This window comes from Pseudorca crassidens, chromosome 2 (genome assembly GCF_039906515.1).
Source record: "Pseudorca crassidens isolate mPseCra1 chromosome 2, mPseCra1.hap1, whole genome shotgun sequence".
In the NCBI taxonomy this organism is placed as follows: Eukaryota; Metazoa; Chordata; class Mammalia; order Artiodactyla; family Delphinidae; genus Pseudorca; species Pseudorca crassidens.
In genome coordinates, this window is record NC_090297.1 from 21870988 (window position 1) to 21893297 (window position 22310).

A 22310-nucleotide genomic window follows, 5' to 3' on the forward strand; every position below is an offset into this window, starting at 1 on the left:
AAGGACTGAGCTGCATTTGGGGGAGGAGGAATGCTTCTCCATTGGAAGACAGTCTGAGCAATGAAAGTGTGTCTGCCATTTGCCAGAAGGCTGTCAGACATGAGTACGTGGGATTCCAATGCGAACTAAGGTTTAATAGGCACCCTCCAAGAAACCAGAAGGGAAGGGTGAAAGGAACTGGAAATTTTGGGGGGCCTACCATGTGCTTTCCCAAGGTCACAGAGCTAGGACATGGCGGAGCCTGGATTTAAATCCATGCCTTTTTAGTTCCAAAATCCATGCACTTAGCACTGGGGGGACTGAGCAAAGGCAGAGGGGCCACGACAGAGAAGAGCTGTGCTGTTGAGACAGAGAAAGCTGTCCAGCAGACACCATGGCGGAGCACTTAGCCCAGCCTGGATATGAATCAGGGAAGTCTTTCTGGAGGAGGAGATATTTGAACCGAGGCTTAAGGGACAGTAGGTGTTTGTCAAAGGAATAAAGGAGAAAAGCAAGAAAAGAGGTTGTCTGGCTAGGCAGAGGAGGTCACAGAGGCCAGAGTTTCGGCTTTGGACTCCATGAGATAGGGGCTTTCTTATCCTGTCTCCTCCCAGCTCTGCCCCCATGCCATCACACCACAACAAGCCATCCTTGTTCTGACAAACATAGTTATTCAAGTGGGGATTTCCAGAGATATTCTCATAGTGGTTGGGACAGTGTTCTGTGTTCTGCCATCTACATCCTGTGTGACGATTACCTAGTCATTTCCCCTCTCTGGGATAGAACTACCTTATCCATGGAGTTGTAGCGGGCAAATTGACTGTGGAGATGGTTGTACATAGCTGTGACTATACTAGAAACCATTGAACTATACACTTTAAATAGGTGAATGTGAATTCTATCTCAATAAAGCTGGGAGTTGTTTTTTAATTGTAGTGGGCACAGTGATGGGGGAAGTTTGGCCTAAGGGCTGCAGAGCTGTTGCAGTCAAGGCTCTGTTACTTTATAGCCAGGTGGCTTTATGTACATTTTTCTTTTTACTTTATCTCTCGGAACCTCATTTTCCTCATTGTAAGAGGGGAATTATGTCTTTATCTTGTTTAGGTGGTGAAGGAACAGATGCAGTCGGGGGCTGGAATGCTTAGAATTCTGGCTCCATCACTGACAATCTCTCTGTGCCTGCACATCCTCATCTATTTAATGGAGATAATGGTACCTTATTTATTGCATCGTTGGGAAGATTGTACACTTTGATACCTAGCGTTGATACCTATAACGTTCTTAGACCTATGTCTGGCATGTGGGTCAATAGTTCATAAAAATGGTAGCTAGTTTATTATCTCTATTTCATAACCTGGATTCCACTTGGGATCTTCTAGACAAGGTTTAATTGCCCACCCAAACCTAGTACTGGACTCCCTGAGGACGGGGGATTCCCCATACCTGAGCCTTTTCCTAGAGGTAGTACACAATTCCGAGGGTGGTCTTCCAGCCCATGTTCCTCTTTTCTAAAAATGCCTTTCCCATAGAAGTGGGCTTCAGCAGTCCCCAGCCATAACTGAATGAATAGGGGTGGATCCCCTCATCCAAGCTGGACCAGTCAACTTCTCTCTTCCAGATACTTGGACTCTGGGATGTGTTAGCAGGTGATGCTGAAGCTGAGAGGTGACATTGGCTGGACAGCCATTTTGCACCATGTGAATGGGAATGGCAAGAACTCAGAGAGAGAACCGTGGAAGACTCACAAAGAGTGACAAGAAACCTCAGAGGGAGAAGGAGAGAATGGTTCTGCCAGGAATCCTGGTGCATTTCCATTCAGTCAATCAACAAATTTATTGAGCACCTACTATGTGCCATGCCCAGGGATATAGCAGTGAACAAGAGGACAAATTCCTGCCTTCAGGTACAATGGGACACCGCTGAAAGGTTTTGTACAGGGAAACAACACAATCTTATTACATTTTTAAAAGATTGCTCTGGCTGTTGTGTGAGGGGGACAAAGGCAGTGGGGGGGGACAAAGGAAGAAGCAGAGAGAATGTCGCAACCACCCAGGCAAGAGCTGAAGATGGCTAGGCTAGGGTGGTGTGGAGGGAGTGGTGAGCAAAAGTGGGAGTTTGGTTCTATTTAGAAGTTTCCAGTTCCTGGTTCTAGTTCCTCATGAGACCTGTCTACCTCCTGCCCCCAAGTGTTCATCTAGATTTCCCCCTTCCTTCCTCCCCCATGATGTTTTTCTTGCTTTGGTTAGTGTGTGACAAGGATTCTGTTATTTGCAACTGAACCATTCTTGACTAAGACACCTTGGCTCTTCAGGCTGGTCTAATTCACCACTGTCTAGAACATGACCAGTTTCATTTTCCCTGTGCTAAGGAAAGTGTTTTCTCTTATAAGTAACCCACATAGGAATTAACAACCTCCTGAAGGAAATTTTTCTTCCAGAGAACTTTCAACGGAAGCAAAGATTTATTTTACAATGTGAGAAAAATGCTTGTATCATATGCCGCCTCCAGTTATGCCCACAACATCAGATAAGGGGACAACAGTTGCTAAAATATGGAGCTGATTATACTCCAGGCCTTGTCCTAAAAGCTTTATACGTATTGGACTTCCCTGGCGGTGCAGTGGTTAAGAATACACCTGCCAATGCACAGGACACGGGTTCGAGCCCTGGTCAAGGAAGATCTCACATACCGCAGAGCAACTAAGCCCGTGAGCCACAACTACTGAGCCTGCGTGCCACAACTACTGAAGCCAGCATGCCTAGAGCCCGTGCTCCGCGACAAGAGAAGCCACCACAATGAGAAGCCTGAGTACCACAATGAAGAGTAGCTCCCGCTCAACACAACTAGAGAAAAGCCTGCACCCAGCAGCGAAGACCCAATGCAGCCATAAATAAATAAATAAATAATATTTTTAAAAATAATAATTATTTTTTAAAAAAGCTTTGTACATATTAACTCATTTAAGCCTCAGAGCAACCCTGTATAAGGTAGGCTGTCATTGTTCTTATTTTACAGATCTATCATTGCTCCCATTGTACAGATGGGAAAACTGAGGCACAGAAGGTTCAGTAAGTGTCTAAGATCACAAAACTAGTAAGTGATAGATCTGTGATTCAACCCAAGCATTCGAGTTCCATGCTCTTAGTCAGTGTTTCTCAACTAGGAGCACTGATGGCTTTTTAGGTGGGATGGTTCTTTGCTGTACAGAACTGTCCATCTCACTCTTGTGGTTAGTTTAGTGTCCCTGGCTTTGCATACATGAACTCAGTTTAATCCTCTTGATGACCCTATGAGTTAGGTATTGTTATTCTCATCCCCATTCTACAGAAAACTGAAACCCAGGGAGGTTCGTAGCTTACCCTGAGTTACCCAGCTCATAACAGGGGAAGCCAGCATTTGAACCCAAGCAGTCTGACTCCAGGTCCTGTGCTTTTAACCATCCTGCTATCCTGCCTCACTAAGAGTTAACAGACTAGACTAGGTATGGGGTGCCCTGGCCAGATAGGACCTTTAAGTAGAGTCCAGCAGGCCTTTTAGAGTGGGCTCGGCAGCTCAAAGGAGCCACTCCAGGCTGGAAAGGCAAAGACTGGCAGGAACCAGTGACCCTTTCCTCATGCAGGACTGGCCAGCAGGTAAGGGGGAAAGTGGTATGATTAGAAAAAGTCTAATCTGTAAAGGACACAGCCCGGGAATGGGATAATCAAGGAGTGGGTATCAGGAATCCACAGCAGAGTGAGGCCAAAGGAATGTCAGGAACGCTGGACTGCTGGGTGAGTGCCTTGTGTTCCCCCACTTGTTTTTTCTTCAGCTCCTCCACCTGCAGCTGGTCCTTCCCTTAAAGGTATAAAGTTGCCCGGGACATCCTGGGCACTCCTTTGCCTGTAACTGTACTTTCAGACTCCCAGATATGCTCACACATGGCTCATGGCAGGGCTAATTAGTACCATTTTGGATAAAGCCACTGGTGGCTAATACCAAGAATCAAATCTTCTGGCTCTATAATCCCACTCCAAAAATAACTTGACAAAAACCGAAAGCCAGGGGCCTGGAGATATTGGTGGCTGCCATCCCTGTCCTTGTACCTTTAAGCCAACTGCACATCACAAGCTACAGAGTCTGAAAAGCAAAATTGTGAAAAGCAGGACACCACCCAGGACACCCACTGTCCATTGCCCAGGACACCACCTCACTTTGTTTTGTTTGTTTGTTTTTGCGGTACGTGGGCCGCTCTGGACTCGCAGGCTCAGCGGCCATGGCTCATGGGCCTAGCCGCTCCGCGGCATGTGAGAACTTCCTGGACCGGGGCACGAACCCGTGTCCCCTGCATCGGCAGGCGGACTCTCAACCACTGCGCCACCAGGGAAGCCCATTTTGAATTCAACCTTCTCCTCTTTAATTGAAGTTCAGCTCTGGGGCCTGGCCCTGACCCTTAACTCTGACTTCCATTTTCTGCCCTTTGAACTTTTGGGGATTTTAACTCAGACTCTCTGCTCTGGTTCCTCTTATTCCTGCCCACTTCAGGAGGAATGCCCCATCCAAGCTCAGATCTTTAGGACCTACGCCTTGGTGAGCAATCACTTGTTTGCAAGTAGAAGAAACCCACTCAAACCAAAAAGGAAGAACGTATTATGAGAGCCCAGAGGTCTTACAGAACCCAAGGTCATAATTGCAGTCATGTAATAGGATGTTGAAATGGGGCCTTTCCCCACCTCTGTTTCTACAGAGATGCCAGTACATGGATATCATATCCCAAAGTGAATGTGAGGCTACCTCCTACATAGAAGTTACAGAGGAAAAGTATAGAATCAGCTTTATTACCATTTTCAGACCTCTCAGCCAGATCAAAGATATTAAAAAGTGGTCCAAATGCAGAAAGGGGAGATTTGATGAAGAGATATCTTTGGAGAGAGCCGTTGTCTGTACTGTTGTTCCCACCATCTTACCAGCCCAGGGTGGAAGGGAGAGAGGTGGAGAGGAACAGCATACATTATTTCAAACCTAGGGAGGCAGTTCTTCAAGAGCAGGCTGCCTCTCCACACTGTGGCCTGGGGCCTGACTTCTCCCTAAGAAACCCTGAAGATGAGAGATGCCTCACCAACTACTTGGGCAACACTTATCAAGAACTTTCCATGTGCTAGGAACTGTTTTCTGTGCTTTCCCTGTATTAACTCATTTAATCCTCCCAACAACCCTGGATGGTTAGTGCTGTATTTTGAAATGTGATGCTCTCACTCACCAACATATTGTGAATATTTTCCCATGTCAATAAATATTCTTCTGCCACATGGATTTAATGGCCACATGGTCTTCCTTTGCACAGCTGCAAGCCCTCATGGCTAAGCACATGGGTTCTGGAGTCAGCCTGCCTATTTTCAAATCCCATCTCTTCCAGTTACATATGGTAGAGGACCATTTTTAGAAAGGAAATGAATGTATGTAACCCGTGACTTGGCAGCCTGGATGTCCCCCACATCTCCAGCCCCCTAGGGTCACCTGTCACTGCATTAATATTCCTTGAACATCTAGCATCTTCCAGAAACTAGAGATACAACAATGAATGAGACAGATGTATTCCCTAACTTCAGAGAGTTTATACTCTAGTAAGGGAGACAGGTAGTAGCCAGTAAAAATGCCAAAGAAGAATGCAAAATCATGTAAATGATAGATTCAATGAAGTGAAAAAAGCAAGGGGCTGCTGAGATGGAGCAAACAGTAATTCTTGGGAAGTTAAGTAAAATTGGCTTGAACTCCCAGATCCTGGAGAGTGGGCGACTCACGAGTCCCTCCCAATATCTCTAACGATGTGATGGGGCATGGAGGACAGTGGATCTATGGCTTCTGGCCTACTCCAGCTCCACTTCCCTTCTCTCGGTTACTTAACTCCTTGTCATTTGATAATTTCCTGGGATGAACAAGCAGGACATCAAGAATCACGATGCTGTTTGTTCTTGGATTAAATCCTCCTCGTCTCAAGACATGTTTTGCCAACCAAGTCCTTGCAGGTCTTTGCAAACCCATGAAGCTTCTCTTTGGACATTATCTCATCCCAACCTCCCTCTCCCATTTTACAGATGGAGAAACTGAGTCTCATCATCTTCAATAATTTTCTAGAGAAATTTCAGCTTCTCCTCTGATTTGGAAAGTTTTCATGAGAAAATGCATATTCAAAGAGACATAGAAATTGATCTGAAAGTTCATCAAATGTTTATCTCAAGCTGTTAAATCATCATCATCATTCAGGGTACTTCCACATTCCAGATCTACAAGTGTCAAAGCCAAGGGAACTGAACAAGTTATATAGAAATCGATGTCTCAGAAAAGAGAAGTAGCTGCAGTGGACAGGAAGAACAACATCCTCAATTTTCAGGATATTTACAAAGTGTGTGTATGTGTTTTTCTTTCTAAGTTCCCTCTTCAAAGAAACGATCCCTCCTCAGTCCTGATGAACTTTTACTTATTGGCACACCCTGTTCACCTATGCTGTGAAAGGAACAAAAACTAAGTCAACTATGAGACACTTAGAATAATTATAATGGTCAGTGCTGGCAAAGATGTGACAAAACCAGTATTTACACAATTTGCTGGTGACATTGTAACTGACATAGCCCTTTTAAAAGCATTTTTTTTTTTTAAGATGGAGAGCACAATTTTATTCTAAAAATAGATCTCAGTAACAATGAAATACCAAAAGCTGGTCATTATAATAAAAAAGGTAACAGGAATTTGCTTTAATTTTTTTCCTGAAAAATACAAAATTATCACTATAATATACTGCCAACTCTCATTTATCTGTATTTGAATTATTCATTTTATAGATTATCCAAGGACATTTTAAAATCATAGATTGGATTCTGCCTAATATTTAGACATATACTTAGATTGATTTTATCCTCAAGTAAACACATTCTCAAAGAATGCAAACAAAATTGAACATTTGCTTAAATAAACATAATTAGGAAGATAAAGTGATGTTGAGGAAATGTTCTCCAAAGTGAAATTCTGGTTTGCATCACTGTTTTCCTCAATTTTTGCAGATAACCAAAAAAAAAAAAAAAAAAAAAAAAATGGCTGCGTTGAAGTGCTGGTATTTGAAAGTAACAAATTATACAACTTACATGCAGAGGAAAGAGATAACTAAATTATTTCAAACCCAAAGCATAGGAAACTTTATAGGCAAATAACGACATTCAGTACTTAAAAAGTGGTTTTAGGGCTTCCCTGGTGGCGCAGTGGTTGAGAGTCCGCCTGCCGATTCAGGGGACACGGGTTCGTGACTCGGTCCGGGAAGATCCCACGTGCCGCGGAGCGGCTGGGCCCGTGAGTCATGGCTGCTGGGCCTGCGCGTCCGGAGCCTGTGCTCCGCAGCGGGAGAGCCCGCGACAGTGAGAGGCACGCGTACCGCAAAAAAAAAAAAAAAAAAAAAAATGCTGTCTCCCCAAATCTTTGAGTAAAATGGACAGTGAAGCAGCCCCACAATCCCTGGCTTGATAAACACAGCATTCATCAGTAGCTCAGAATTCTAAGTGTTGTTTTGGAAATCATATGATGGGCTTTTTTTTTTTCTTTTAATTTAAGTGTGTTTCCATTACACCAAACATTTCCAGATATAGAAAGAAGCTCTACAGCTCTTAAAAATATTCACCAAATATGAAATTAACAGCTAAGTATGAAATGAAGCAGTGTGCAGTGGTGAGAATATTCTCATGGTACCAAATAATCCAACTTATTATTTAATACTGACAACTAAGTCTTTAAAACATTAGCATGTTAAACATTGCAATTCACTGAAATTATATCAACTGTCATGGAATGCTCAAAAGAAGTTATTAATAAAAATACAGCCTCTCCAACAGCTCTCTAACAGAGTTAAGCCCAGGTATTTTTTCTGGGTTTATCTGGTTTTTTTCTGGGGTTTTTGTTTTTGTTTTTGATATGTGTTTTGTTTCTAAACCAAGTACTAAGTTTTGGGAATTACCTGGTGGTCCAGTGGTGGTTAGGACTCTGCACTTCCACTGCAAGGGACACGGGTTCCATCCTGGTCAGGGAACTAAGATCCCACAAGCCTCGTGGCAAACACACACACACACACACACACACACACACACACAAATCAAGTACTAAGCTTTAAAACATATAAAATACTGATGCATTCTGAAGAGACAGTGAAACTAAAATTATGCTTAAAACCTGGTTTGGGGCTTCCCTGTTGGCACAGTGGTTAAGAATCCACCTGCCAATGCAGGGGACACGGGTTCAAGCCCTGGTCTGGGAAGATCCCACATGCCACGAAGCAACTAAGCCCATGCGCCACAACTACTGAGCCCACATGCCACAACTACTGAAGCCTGCGTGCCTAGAGCCCATGCTCCGCAACAAGAGAAGCCACCACAATGAGAAGCCTGCGCACCGCAACGAAGAGTAGCCCCCACTCACCGCAACTAGAGGAAGCCCGCTCACAGCAACGAAGGCCCAACACAGACAAAAAAAAAGTCAAACCAGGGACTTTCTTGTCAGTCCAGTGGTTAAGACTCTGCGCTTCCACTGCAGGGGGCACGGGTTCCATCCCTGGTCGGGGAACGGGGATCCTGCATGTCGCGTGGCAAAAAAAACCAAAAAGCACCCACACACACAAAAAATCCAAATCCTTTTTGCCTTTAGTAATCGTGAGGAAGCTTTACACATTCATATAATACATTGTACATTATATGCACTGGCTCGTTAATACTATTTTCAAGAAGAGAATATTGTTTTAAACTAACAATAAAACAAAGTTAATTGACTGGGCTGCATCAATCTTTCTTCTTTCTGTTGGTTCTTGGATTTCCTTAAATGATGGCATCATGTTCACAGATGGGTCTATAACAAATGCCTCTTCTTGAATAGTACATTTTGCATCCAATGTAAAGCATAGATTAAATTCCATAATTTAATATAATACTACCAACAAAGCTGCCAGTATCAAATTTTGATCTTTTATTTTCTTTAGAGTTAAGAGTTGCTGTAATTGTTACCGATGAAGAAACAAATGTCACGTAACTACTGTGGGTTGTAGTCATTGTGGGTGTTGATTGACATCCGGGATGTTTTTCGAAACACTTGTTATTTTGGGTGTAGACTCTAAGGTGGTGGAAGTTATATCTGTTGAGACCCCTGTTGTCATTTTAGATGTTACTATGGGTTTCACCGGTGGTGACTGTCCCATTCTTTGAGACTGAGGAAACTGGAGTCGTTGATGGTTTCATAACGCGGTTGGAAGATTCATTTGCATGGCTGAAAGCCGCCCGTGGGGTCTTCCCTGTTGAGTTAGCATTGGAGTTTTCTAGAGACAGCGCTCTTTGTGCTTCGCGACCCTCTGGGTCTGTGCGGTCCATGGCGGCCTGCGGCAGCGGCAGCGCTAACCTGCATCACCGCCCCAAGTTGCATCACCGCCCAGACACCTCGCACCAGTCCTGCTGTTCCGAGAGGACGACATGGCGCCCCACGTGTCCCCAACTGAGGTGGCCATTGCGCTGATGAGAGCAGCCGCTTTGCTCAACTGAGCCCCGCTGCGCGTTTCCTCTCGCCGCCTGTTCCCTCCCTCCCAGTACGCCCCCACTCCCCCGCTCCCCCAACCTCCCATTTCCCCTCACCTCCCCCCACCCCCAGGATCACCAAATAGGGCGCGGGTGCCCTTTTAAGAGAGCTGGGCCCTTTTAAAAGCAATTTGGCAATCTATTTTAGGAGGCGGTAATTCCTCCCCTGGAACTTTATCCTAATAAAATCATCTAAAGAGACAAAAACTAAAGTAGCAAAAACTTGAAAACAACTTACGTATCAAAGGTGTTTTGAGTGCTCACTTTGGAACAAACTCGTGTTATACACAAGACACAGATGATCTCATTTAGTTCTCAAAAAAATTCTAGGCAGCATATGCTATTTTACCCTTCACATACCAAATGGGGAAACTGAAGCTACAGGAAATACTGTGGTTTGGCCAGAGCTCAACAAAGTTAAAGCTGGGGTTGGCACCCAAGCCATCTGCCTCCAGAGTCACATGCTTCACCACTGCATTTTGCTGCCTCTGCCAGGTCTCTGTCTTTAGTGACCCTTTGCTTCACTGCAGTTTCCTGTTCCCAGACCGATGCTGATATCTTGATCTGATAAGAGGCTCATGAAAAGCTTCCGCAAGGGATGACAGGTAGTTGAGGAGTGATAATGATACAGAGCTCCTTTCCCTTCTTCAGAGCTGTGTGGAGAAGGGGCAGTGAGCAGCCATTTCTGGAGCCTCCAAAAGGCGCTGGGGTCTGTAGATAGGTAATCTCATTAGAACCTCCCAGCTCCATTGCAGGGGATCATTAGGCTCTTTGACAGGTGTGGAAACTGAGGCTCAGAGAAGGGCGGTGACCAGCTCAAGGTCACACAGCAAGAAAGTGATAATGGATCCAGAATCCTAGCCCAGGGTGTCTGATTGTAGAACCCACCCTCCTTCTCCCGGCTGTCTCTTTGACAGAGACTCAAAATATAATTACTGTAGTGGACTCGGCATGGGGAATGTTGGGCTGGTGCAGGCGGGGAGGATGTTTGGTAGATAGGTCTAGGGGACACTGACCCAGCTCCAGTAGCAGATCCAGGACAGGAAGTTAGGCAGTCCCAGGTCTGGGATCCAATGGGTCCCTCCTCGGATCCCAGACCTTGGCAGATGCTTGACTAGTGCAACTAAGAAGAAGGTCATATGCAAAGTCTGAAGCTACGTTCTTGTGCAAGTGGAGAACTACATAGGGAAACAGAGGCAGAATCCCAGTCAAGGACTGGGGTCAACACGGCAGAAGGAGAAGCCTGCAGCACCATGGGTCTATGGGTCCCCCGAAGCATCTGCCAACTTTATGGCCTTTTCCAGTTCACAACTTTTTTCCCCACAAGACAGAAGGGGAAAGGGACAATGAAAACAGCTGACTCATCTCAGGGAAATCACCCTCCTGCCTGCCCCCCCAACCCAGAGGCAAACGAATACAGAAGACAACTTTATGCACTGTTGGTGGGAATGTAAATTGGTGCAGCCACTATGGAAAACAGTATGGAGTTGCCTCAAAAAATTAAAAATGGATCTACCATATGGTCCAGTGATTCTACTCCTGGGTGTTTACCCAAAGAAAACAAAAACAGTAATCCAAAAAGATGTATGCACCCCTAGGTTCATTGCAACATTATTTACAATAGCCAAGATGTGGAAGCAACCTAAATGTCCATCAATAGAAGAATGGATAATAAAAGATGTGGTGTATATATATGCAATGGAATATTACTCAGCCATAAAAAAGAATGAAATTGTACCATTAACAACAACATTGGTGGACCTAGAGGGTACTATGCTAAGTGAAATAAGTCAGACAGAGAAAGACAAGTACTGTATGATCTCACTTATACAGTAACAAACACAGTAAAATAGAAACAGAGTTGTAGATACAGAGAGCAAACTGGTGGTTACCAGGAAGGAGTGGGGGGTTGGGCAAAAGAGGTGAAGGGGATTAAGAGATACAAACCTCCAGTTATAGAATAAACAAGCCATGGGGAGGTAATACACAGCATAAGGAACATAGTCAATAATATTGTTGTAATTTTGCATGGTAACAGATGGTTACTGGACTTGCGGTGATCATTTTGTAGTGGATTTAATTGTTGGATTACTATTTTCTTGACCAAAAACTAACATAATATTGTACATCAACTATGCTTCAATTAAAAAAAAAATGTTCCTAGAACCTCCCAGCCCACTTACCCACACGCCCTGCCCTTGCTGGGCTTGGCCCGGGGGCTGAGCTGGGTGGTCATAGAGTAGGGGCCTCAAAGGGAGGAGCTAGGAGGGCTGAGGAAGCTGGTCAAGAGGAAGAAAACCTCCCTGTCATGGACTTATTCACCCCCGAATATTATCACATGAATCAAGAAGCTCTGTCCACATCTCCAAGCCTCTTGCCTCTGTTCTCTTAAGCCAGTGGCCCAGTTTTCTCCTTTCCTATATAGCTCTCAAGGACCAGGAAAAGGACTGTACCAGCAGGGGACAAATAAGGAAGGGGTAAGGTTCAGCTCTCTTACCCCTGTTGCCCACACCACCCCTGCCCCCACCAAGAGCTGCTGTGCCCTGGGTTACTTCCCCAGTAATGAGAAAATCTAGAGTGCCTTGGAGATGAAGTCTTCTCGGGGGGGAAGGCACCTCAGGATCAATGAGTCACTCCCCTGAGTGCAGAATGAAGTATTGAGACGTGTGGTCCTAAGAACCTTGTAAGAACAGATCAGACTCACCTTAGAAAGGAGCCAAACCAAGCTGTGGCCAAGACCGTCCACACCAGAAGCACCGTCTCCCATGCTTGGCCCCAGTTGGAGTCTGAGGAAGGCAGGGTAGGAAGGATGAGAAGCACGTAAATATTGAGTACCTACGGTGTGCCACGAGCTGTACTCATCTCATTTCATCCTTGCTGCTACTCCAAGAACTCAAGATTCTTAACTTTCCCCATTTCACAGGTGAAAATGGTATTAGTTCAGATTCTTTGCACTGGAATCAACAATCCACTGAAGTGAGTGTTTCCGGAAAGGGGGTGGGTGGGGTGAAAAAGGGGTATTAATTTTAAGGATCGGAGACTATGGCCTGGAAACACATGGATTAGTACTCACCATGCATTAGATATAGTTCTATGCACTTTTATTTAATCATTATGGCAACCCCATGAAGTAGGTATTAATGTCATTCCCACTTTACAGATGAGAATGAGGGCACAGAGAAGTTAAATAACTCAGCTAGTAAATGATAGGGCCAGAATCTGAACCAAGGTAATCGGGAACCAGAGACTATGCCCTTAACCATTACACCAGTGGTTACCTAGCTGCCTAGCTAGCTGTCTGATAGCTGACTGGGCCTAAGAACTAATCTGGAATGAGGGCTTTATTCTTCTCTCTGGCTGTAGACCAGCTCTCTCTGGTGGAAAATGACCATAGCCAGCTCCTGATTTCCTAGCTCCTCCATTTAAGAGGCCAATCAGACTAAGACTGGAATTCCAAATTTCTGGAGAAGAGACTCTGATTGGCCCATTATGGTTCAGATCCATACCCCTGGTCCAATCAGTTGAGACAGGGTTGGGGGATGGGGACAGGGTCACGTAATACAGAAGCCCCATCACAGGAAATACGTGGAGATGGAAGGGACAATTACCAGAAAATGGGGAGGTTGCACTGAGAGATCACCCAAAAGTTTTCCACTATAGGAAAATGAGACTCAGGAAGACTGGATAATTTGCCCAAGGTCACTGGTAGCAAAGGATGAAGCTCAGATTTGAGCCCAGGTTGATTTGTGTCCAAATTTAAGTCCTTTCCTCCACAGCATACAACCTCCCCACAAAAGTGAAAAATCTTGGTTAGATGCATAAGGTAAGTTCACAAGGGAATTTTCACTCAATCACTATTTGTTAAGCACCTGTTATGTATCCAGCACTGTTCTAGACAATGGGGTTACATGGTGAGTAAAACAGACAAAAGTCCCTGTTCTCATGAACCTGACATTCAAAGTGATACAACTGAATAAGAACAGAGGCCTGTCTTGGAGAAAAGCTCCTTTGGTTGCTGCCCCAGGTGGTGTGGAACATGGAAAGAACTTGGAATTTGACATCTGTCACAGACATTGACTCCTTCTAGACATTTCCCCAGGGACTGCAAACATGAAACCAATTCTTCACCTTTCCCTGTACAGTCTTCCCTTGTTATCTGCTGGGGATTTGGTTCTAGGACAACCACCACCCCACCCCTGCAACTCAAATACCAAAATCTGCAAAGTATTTGCATGTAACCTATGCGCATCCTCTGGTATACTTTAAATCATCTCTAGATTACTTATAATATCTAACACACTGTAAATGCTATTTAAATAATTGTAAATACAACGTAAATGCTATGTAACTAGTTTTTCTTTTTGGAACCTCCTGGAATTGTTTTTTTCGAATATGTTTGATCCATGGTCGGTTGAATCGGTGGATGTGGAACCTGCAGATATGGAGGGAGGGCCAACTGTATCCACACCCTTTGCTGTGATATTTCACAGTGCTCTCTCACTCTGATGCTGGCCTTGGTCATGTGACTTGCTTTGGACAATAGAGTATCAGCAGATGTGATGCAAGTTGGGCCTTAAAAAGCACTTGTGTGATAGGGTTTGCCCCCTCTTCTGCCTCTGCCATTACCCAGGAGAACATGCCAGAAGTAACCCACTGGAGGAGCAGAACCAGAGGGCCTAGTCCTCCCAGCCAAGGTTAGACTAGATCAGCCAAAAACCAGCCAATCTCCAGACATGTGAGCAAGTCCAACCAAAATCAGCAGAGCTGCCTAACTGACCACCAGATGTATGAGCTGATTGTTACATGCTTTGGAAGCATGTGATTGTTTGCTATGTACTATTATTTCGGCGATAGATAACCGATAAACACCCCCTAACACTGTATTAATTTCCTCTGTGGCCTTGATGGAAAGGTAACTCCAAATGACCCATCCCACTAAAAAAGCCATTTTCCTATCCTCACCCTGGAGGACAGGGCCATGATGGAAACTAACCCCATCAAACACCTTATGTCCTGAGAATTTGAATTTGGAGGCAGTACAGCCAAAATAGGAGATCTCGCTGGAGGTCATTCATCATGCTGGTGGTGGCAGCACTCAAGTGTAAATATGTCTCCAACATGATCCTGGACCCTCCATCTCTCCTTTGCTTCCTGTCTGTCCCCAGACTTGCTTCTACAGCTCCCCATAAATTCTTTGAGCCTTGCCCACATCCCTCCAATAAATTCTCTTTTGCTGAAAATTGACAGAGGTGGTGTCTGTTGCTTGTAGCCAAGAACTCTAATTGCTACTCTGCCAGCTAGACCCAAATTCAAGTCCCAGTCCTACTAATTAGCAGCAATCATTGTGCAGGGACTCGATGAATAGGCGACCTCTCAAGAGATCATTTAGCCCTGGTGTCACCCAAGAACCACAGGGAAATGAGAGCAGCAGTGTCAGGGGCTCTGAGTGCCAACCCCCATTCTGCAGTGGAAGGGAGCAATTATCTCCTCTCCCGACATCTAGGCAGCTGGAGTCTGACTAGGTGACTGACCCATGCTTGCTTCATGGGATGCTCCCACCTGGGTCTTTGAATCTTGGGGGACAGTCTCAAAGACAAGGGAACAGCTGGAACAGTCACAGTGGGGACAGTGCCGGTGGCATTGTCCTCACAAGCTAGTTCCTAGAGCATGGACTTGGCTCCATGAGCTGCCCACCCTCCTGTTTCCTGGGTCTGGTTCTCCTGCTTTTCTTTCAGCTCTGGGACCCATCCAATGCCCTTCCAATAAATTTCATTCCTAAGTCAGTTTCAGTTACTTGCATCCAAAAACTCTGGTGTAGTAAGGATGATGCCCATTTTACAGAGGAGGAAATGACACTGGCTTGGAATTTGTTTACTTGACCTAGACTTCTAACAGACTAGATTTTGAGCTCTTTGAGGACAGAGCTCTTTGATTCATCTTTATGTCACCATCTCCCAGAACAGAGTCTGGCAATGAGCAGGAACTTTGTGCATTTTTTGGAAAAGAGGAAGGAAGAAAGGAAAGGAAGGAGGAAAACAGAGAGAGGGAGGTAAGAAGGAAAGACAGATGTAAAAGGAAGAAAAGGAAAAAGAAAACTTCCCCCCCCCCCACCTCTATAAGTTCAGGCAAACTGTCAGCCTTTTCAGATCCATTTCCAAAGGCTTCCAAAGGAAGCAGTTGAGGTTTCTAGAACTGCACACCCAGAAATGGCACAATCCCAACACTTCCCCCATCTCAGAGGACAGCAGAGTGAAAGCAAGAAAGGGCAGGTTTTGGAGTCAGATTTGGAATTTATCTCCCTGCTGGTTGTATGACCTTGGAACAAACCTCAGTATTCTGATTCAAAAATGAGCATGTGCGTCTGTGGTTTTAAGAGACGTAAAGTGCCTACAGAACAAGGTGCGGGGATTTAATGGTGAACAGATACAGACAAAGCCCTTGCTCCCCTGGAGCTTACAGACTAATAGTGGTTGTGTTGGGGACAACAAGTATTAATCAAATGAATAGACAAGTAAACGGAAAATTGGAATTGTGTTAGCACTACCTAGGTGAAATGCAGAGTCTATAATGGAATTCACTGACAGTTTATAATGGGAGAATTCGATCTAGTCCAGGAGGTTGAATAGGGTCTGTGGGAAATATAAAAGATGAGTTAGAGGTCTGGCAGACTGCACAGAGTATGCCCTGGTTAAATGATGAAAAATAACATGGCAAGTTTGAGGAACAAAAAGAAGTAAAAGACCAATAGATTCTTGAAGAGAGGCAGGACTAGAGAAATAGACAGGGAGCAGACCCCACAAAGCCTTAGCTACCATGGGAAGGGTTTTGGTCTCTCTCCTAAGAGCAATGGAAAGCCAGTGAAGTGTTCTGAGTGGGTGAGTTAAATGATCAGATTTGCATTTTGGAAAAATAACCCTGGCAATGGTATGGAGAACAAACTGGAGATAGGTCATAATGGACCCAAGAGACTGGTTTAGGTGGCCAATGCAGAAGTCCAGGCAAGAAGAGTTAACAGTTTAGACAGAGGTGGCGGCTTGGAGTGGAAGATGAGAAGACTGAGAGAAATCGATGAATTTAAGATCAAGAAGGTAAAATGGAAAAACTCAGTCAAACTCCACTGAAAGGGTTTTGACAAATAATAGGTACCATTCCCATTCAGTGGAGGGTATTTTTGTTTTTGTTTGTTGCTTGGTTTTAATGATTGTTGTTGCTACAAATAAAATTCCATCAAATAAATAGAAAAAAGAAAAGACTCAGTCAAAGATTGGATTGAGGGGAGGTAGAGGATGGACATTAAGGATGATTGTCCAGGTTTCTGGCTGCCATAACTGGAGGGATGGTGGGGCCATTTACTGACTTGGGGCCTGGTTTGGAGAGAAGCTTTGAGACATCTTGAATTTGGAGGGCCATCAAGATAGCCAAGTGGAGATGTCAAGTGGGCATTTAGATAAATTGGTCTGGACTCAGAGGTGTTTGGGCTAGAGATGTGGATAGGTAACCATAGTTAGTAATTATGCCTTGGACTCAGTGGGCTTGCCTGGGGAGAGAATATAGAGTGAGGATAGAAGAAGTCTAGAGCTGAAACTTGAGAAACAATATTTAAAGTCAAGTAAAGCAGAGAGGGGTGGGGGAGGGAAGGATTGGGAGTTTGGGATTAGCAAATGCAAGCTAGTGTATATAGGATGGATAAACAATGAGGTCCTACTGTATAGCACAGGGAACTATATCTGATATCCTATAATAAACCATAATGGAAAAGAATATGAAAAAGAATATGTATTTGTGTAACTGAATCACTTTTCTGTACAGCAGAAATTAACACAACATTGCAAACCAACTATACTTCAATAAAATGAAAGAAAGAAAGAAAGGAAGGAAGGAAGGAAGAAAGAAAGAAAGAAAGAAAGAAAGAAAGAAAGAGAGAGAGAGAAAAAGAAAGAAAGAAAAGCCATGGGACTTTCCTGGAGGTCCAGTGGTTAATACTTCATGCTTCCACTGCAGGGGTGCAGGTTCAATCCCTGGTCAGGGAACTAGGAACCTACATGCTGCTTGCGTAGCCAAAAAAGAAGAAAGAAAGAAAGAAGAAAAGAAAAGCCAAGAAAAATACATAAGTAAAGTCAGGTAAAGAAGGCTGAATCTGCAAAAGATACAAAAGAGTAGCCAGACAGATGGTGGACAAAGCAGAGAAAATAGATACTTACTGCCTTTGCCTTCCAGCATGCACTCCATGGTAGGCAGAATAAAGTCTCCCCCTTACCCCATTTCCCTGGCCCAAAGATGTCCATGTTCGAATTCCTGGACTCTGTGAATATGTTACCCTACATGGTGAAAGGAGCTGCACAGATATGATTAAATTAAGGATTTTTGAATAGGGAGATTACCCTGGATTATCCAGGTGGACCCAATGAAATCACAAGGCTCCTTATATAAGGGAGGAAAGAGGGTCAGAGCCAGAGAAAGAAACTTAACAACAGAACCAGGAGCTGGAGTGATGTGGCCATAAGCCAAGGAGCTAGAAAAAGGAAGGGGAGGGATTCTCCCCTAGGAACACAACCTGCCAACACCTTGGTTTTAGCCCCATGAGACCCATTTCAGACTTCTGACCTCCAGAACTATAAGAGAATAAATTGTGTTGTGTGAAGCCACTGCGTTTGTGGTAACTTGTTACATACAGCAGGAAATCAATACATGACCCCTCTTCTTTTGACAACAGTACCCCAATTTTGCTTTGGGGAAAGCAGCTCAATTCTAAGCCTATATACTCCAAAGAAGCTAACTCTAAGCTGGGGCTCCAATGGTGGGGTAGGTGACATAGCCTAAGCCAGTCTCCCATCCCACCCCCTCCCCCGCCAGCCACATTGATCAATCAGGCATATGATCTCAGCCAGCCCCATCAGAGCAAATCTCGGGATTTACGCTAGGGCTGCTGGGGGAAAGGGCCTCACCCCTCTTTGCTGAATGTGAAGGAGGAAGCACGCAGCCCTGGGAGCCACTGGCAGCCATCTCACAACCAGGGGAGAGAGACTGTCTGAGAACCGAGTCCATATGGAATAGTACGGCTGAGAGAGGGAAGAAAAAGAGTAACCGGATCCTAACACAGGGCTGCTGTTCACCTGGTACGCACTGGAATGGCTGATTATTGTTGAAATATTTCTGTTGGTAAGTAAATGCTGCCCAGACCCCCCTGGGAATAAGAGTGACTTTGCCACTTCCTCCTAGCCACCCTTCTGCAATCCCTGAACTTCCCCATGATCCGGTAACTGAAGAATTAATGTCAGAACCAGCAGGGGACTTCCAGGACACTCCCTCTTACTGTTCTGAGGGTCAATGACAAAGCAAGGCCAGTTGTTAAATATTTTCAATGTCATTCCAGTACTCATACTATGGTTTGAACCCCTCTATTCAACTGGGTCCAAACATCTACTCCTGGACTATTCTGGAGTTACTGAGACAATATGTTCTTTTGATGGTGTTGTTGAAACCAGTAGAAGTCAAGGTTTCTGTCACTTGATAACCCAAAGAGATGCCACACTTTTCCAACCGCTCTCCACTCTCTGCCGTGCGCTGCTGCCCTGAGCTCTGGGCTCCTACTAAGCTAGCGCCTCCCTCTCCTTCCCATCATGATCATCTACCGGGACCTCATCAACCATGATGAGATGATCTCTGATATCTACAAGATCCGGGAGGTCACGGGGGTGGGGTGGGGGGCTGTATCTGCAGGTGGAGGGGAAGATAGTAGGACAGAGGGTAACACTGATGACTTGCTCATTGGTGGAAATGCCTCCGCTGAAGGCCGGGAGGGCGAAGGTACCGAAAGCACAGTAATCACTGGTGTGGGTATTGTTATGAACCGTCACTTGCAGGAAACCAGCTTCACAAGAGAAGCCCACAAAAAGTACATCAGGGACTTCCCTGGTGGGTCAGTGGTTAAGAATCCACCTGCCGATGCTAGGGACAGGGGTTCGAGCACTGGACCGGGAAGATCCCACATGCCACTGAGCAACTAAGCCCGTGCGCCACAACTACTGAGCCTGCACTCTAGAGCCCACAAGCCACAACTACTGAGCCCACGCACCTAGAGCCCGTGCTCCACAACAAGAGAAGCCACCGCAATGAGAAGCCCACGCAACACAACGAAGAGTAGCCCCCGCTCGCCTCAACTAGAGAAAGCCCACGCACAGCAACGAAGACCCAATGCAGCCAAAAATAAATTAATAAATTTATTTTTTTTAAAAAATGTACATCAAAATTATATGAAGTCAATCAAAGGGAAACTTGAAGAACAGAGATCAGAAAGAGTAAAACCTTTACGACAGGGGCTGCAGAACAAATCAAACACATCCTTGCTAATTTCAAAAACGATCAGTTCTTTACTGGTGAAAACATAAGTCCAGATGGCATGGCTGCTCTGCTGGACTACCGTGAGGATGGTGTGACCCCATGTATGATTTTCTTTAGGGAAGGCTTAGGGATGGAAAAATGTGAACAGATTTGGCTGTTACTTCAGATCTATCACCTATCGTCATAACTGGCTGGCTGCTGCCTTTCATCCACACAACACCAGGACTTAGACAAATGGGACTGATGTCACCTTGAACTCTTCATTTATTTTGACATTGTTTTATTTGGAGTAGAGGCATTGTTTTTGAGGAAGAAAACCACAAAACATGTCATGTAGGTTGTCTAAAACACGAAATGCATTTAAACTAAACAAAAAACAAACAATAAAAGAGACCCCACAAACACCAGGAGATGTGAGGTCACAGAAGCCAGGTGATAAGAGTTTTAAGAAGAAAGGAATGGTTAACAGAGTCAAATGCTGCTGAGAAGTGGAAACACTGAAACCTCATAAACGTGTAAACCATTTGAGCCCAGGGCAAGTGCTCCCAGAGGTGGTTCCTCTCCCCTCTAGTCTCCTACAGCTCCATGCAGAAATATTCATATAGGTTAGATTTAGCTGCATGTAACAGGAAATCCAAAACAGCAGAGACTTAAACAAGAGAGAATTTTATTTCTCTCTCAAATAGAAGTGGCCCAGAAGTAGGCAATAGAGGGCGGGGATGGTACGCCACCAGTATCACGGGCCCAGGCTCCTTGTATCATTCTCTTCTACCATCACGGCAAAGAACTTCCATTTTCAAGGTCACTTCAAGGCCAAAGACAGCCGTTGGAGTAACAAATTCCAGGTGAGAAGAGAAAGGAGGCACAGGCAGAAGAGGCTCACTTAGCTGAGTCAACTCCCTTGAAGTAACATTTCCAGAAGTCCTATCAGCTCTTTCACTTACATCTCTAAAGTAAGTCAGAAAGAGAAAGACAAGTATCGTATATTACTTATATGTGGAATCTAGAAAAATGGTACAGATGAACTTATTTGCAAAGCAGAAATAGAGTCACAGATGTAGAAAACAAACTTATGGTTACCAAGGGGGGAAGGAGGGGTGGGATGAACTGGGAGACTGAGACTGACATATACACAGTACTATATATAACATAGATAACTAATGAGAACCTACTGTATAGAATACTGTGTATACTGCACAGGAAAGTCTACTCAACACTCTGTAGTGACCTAAATGGGAAGGAAATCTAAAAAACAGTGGATATATGTATATGTATAACTGACTCACTTTGCTATACAGCAGAAACTGACACAACATTGTAAAGCAAGTACACTCCATAAAAACCTTTTACTTACATCTCATTAGCTGGAACTTAGTCACAAGGCTGGCTCCCCGAGGCTGTAAGGAAGTATAGTCTTTAAGCTGGATGCATTGTTACTGCCAATAACATAAGGGTTCTGGGACTTCCCTGGTGGTACAGTGGTTAAGAATCTGTCTGCCAATGCAGGGGACACGTGTTCGAGCCCTGGTCCAGGAAGATCCCACATGCAGCAGAGCAACTAAGCCCGTGCTCCACCACTACTGAGCCTGCGCTCCAAAGCCCGCGCGCCACACCACTGAGCCCACGTGCCACAACTACTGAAGCCCGTGCGCCTAGAGCCACCACACCGCAACGAAGAGTAGCCCCTGCTCGCCACAACTAGAGAAAGCATGCACAGCACCGAAGACCCAATGCAGCCAAAAATAAATAAATTTATTTTTTAAAAATAGGGGTTCTGTTTTGGAGTAGGGAGAGAATAGATATTAGGTAACCGGCAATATTGCCGCAATTAACTGCTCACATTCGATGGCCCATGTAATGGTCCTTGACAGGTTACAAAATGGTTTTGTCTCCATTGCCTCCCCCTCACCTTCTAACACATCGCTGCAGTAGTTGTCATCACCCCCATTTTTACAATTGGAGAAAATGAGGCTCAGAGATAGGCATTCAGTTACCTAAGGCCAAACAACTAGTGATGACAGAAGTGGGAGACAAATCTAGATCTAACTCCAAGGCCAGGGTTCTTCCGCATTCCCCATCTTGCCTTCCTGAACAATTTTTGGCTGCTGCTGTAATTAGAATTCATTCGTTGTGAAACATCCATAATGTTGCAGGCCGTGAGATCAAGTATTGCTATAAACAATGAAACAATGAACTGCAGAGAGCAATGACCATCTCCTCCGTTTCTAGTCTCCCCCTCCCTCTCCCTAGTGCCCACAGGGTACATAATAAGCCAGGGCACTATAAGTTACTGCCCTCCCTGGACAATGCCCAGCCTGGGGCAACATCAGTGCCGGTTGAGGAGATACGGTAGGGGTATCAGCAGTTGATCTGAGGAGAAATGAGCTTCCTGTCATCCAAGAACAACCGATTTGCATT

The 22310-nt window shown here is 44.8% G+C and overlaps 1 pseudogene; it reads left to right on the forward strand.

Annotated features, from left to right (window-relative positions):
* Positions 1–19171: 19171 nt before the first annotated feature.
* LOC137208735 (translationally-controlled tumor protein pseudogene) lies at positions 19172–20079 on the forward strand (annotated as a pseudogene).
* Positions 20080–22310: the final 2231 nt, after the last annotated feature.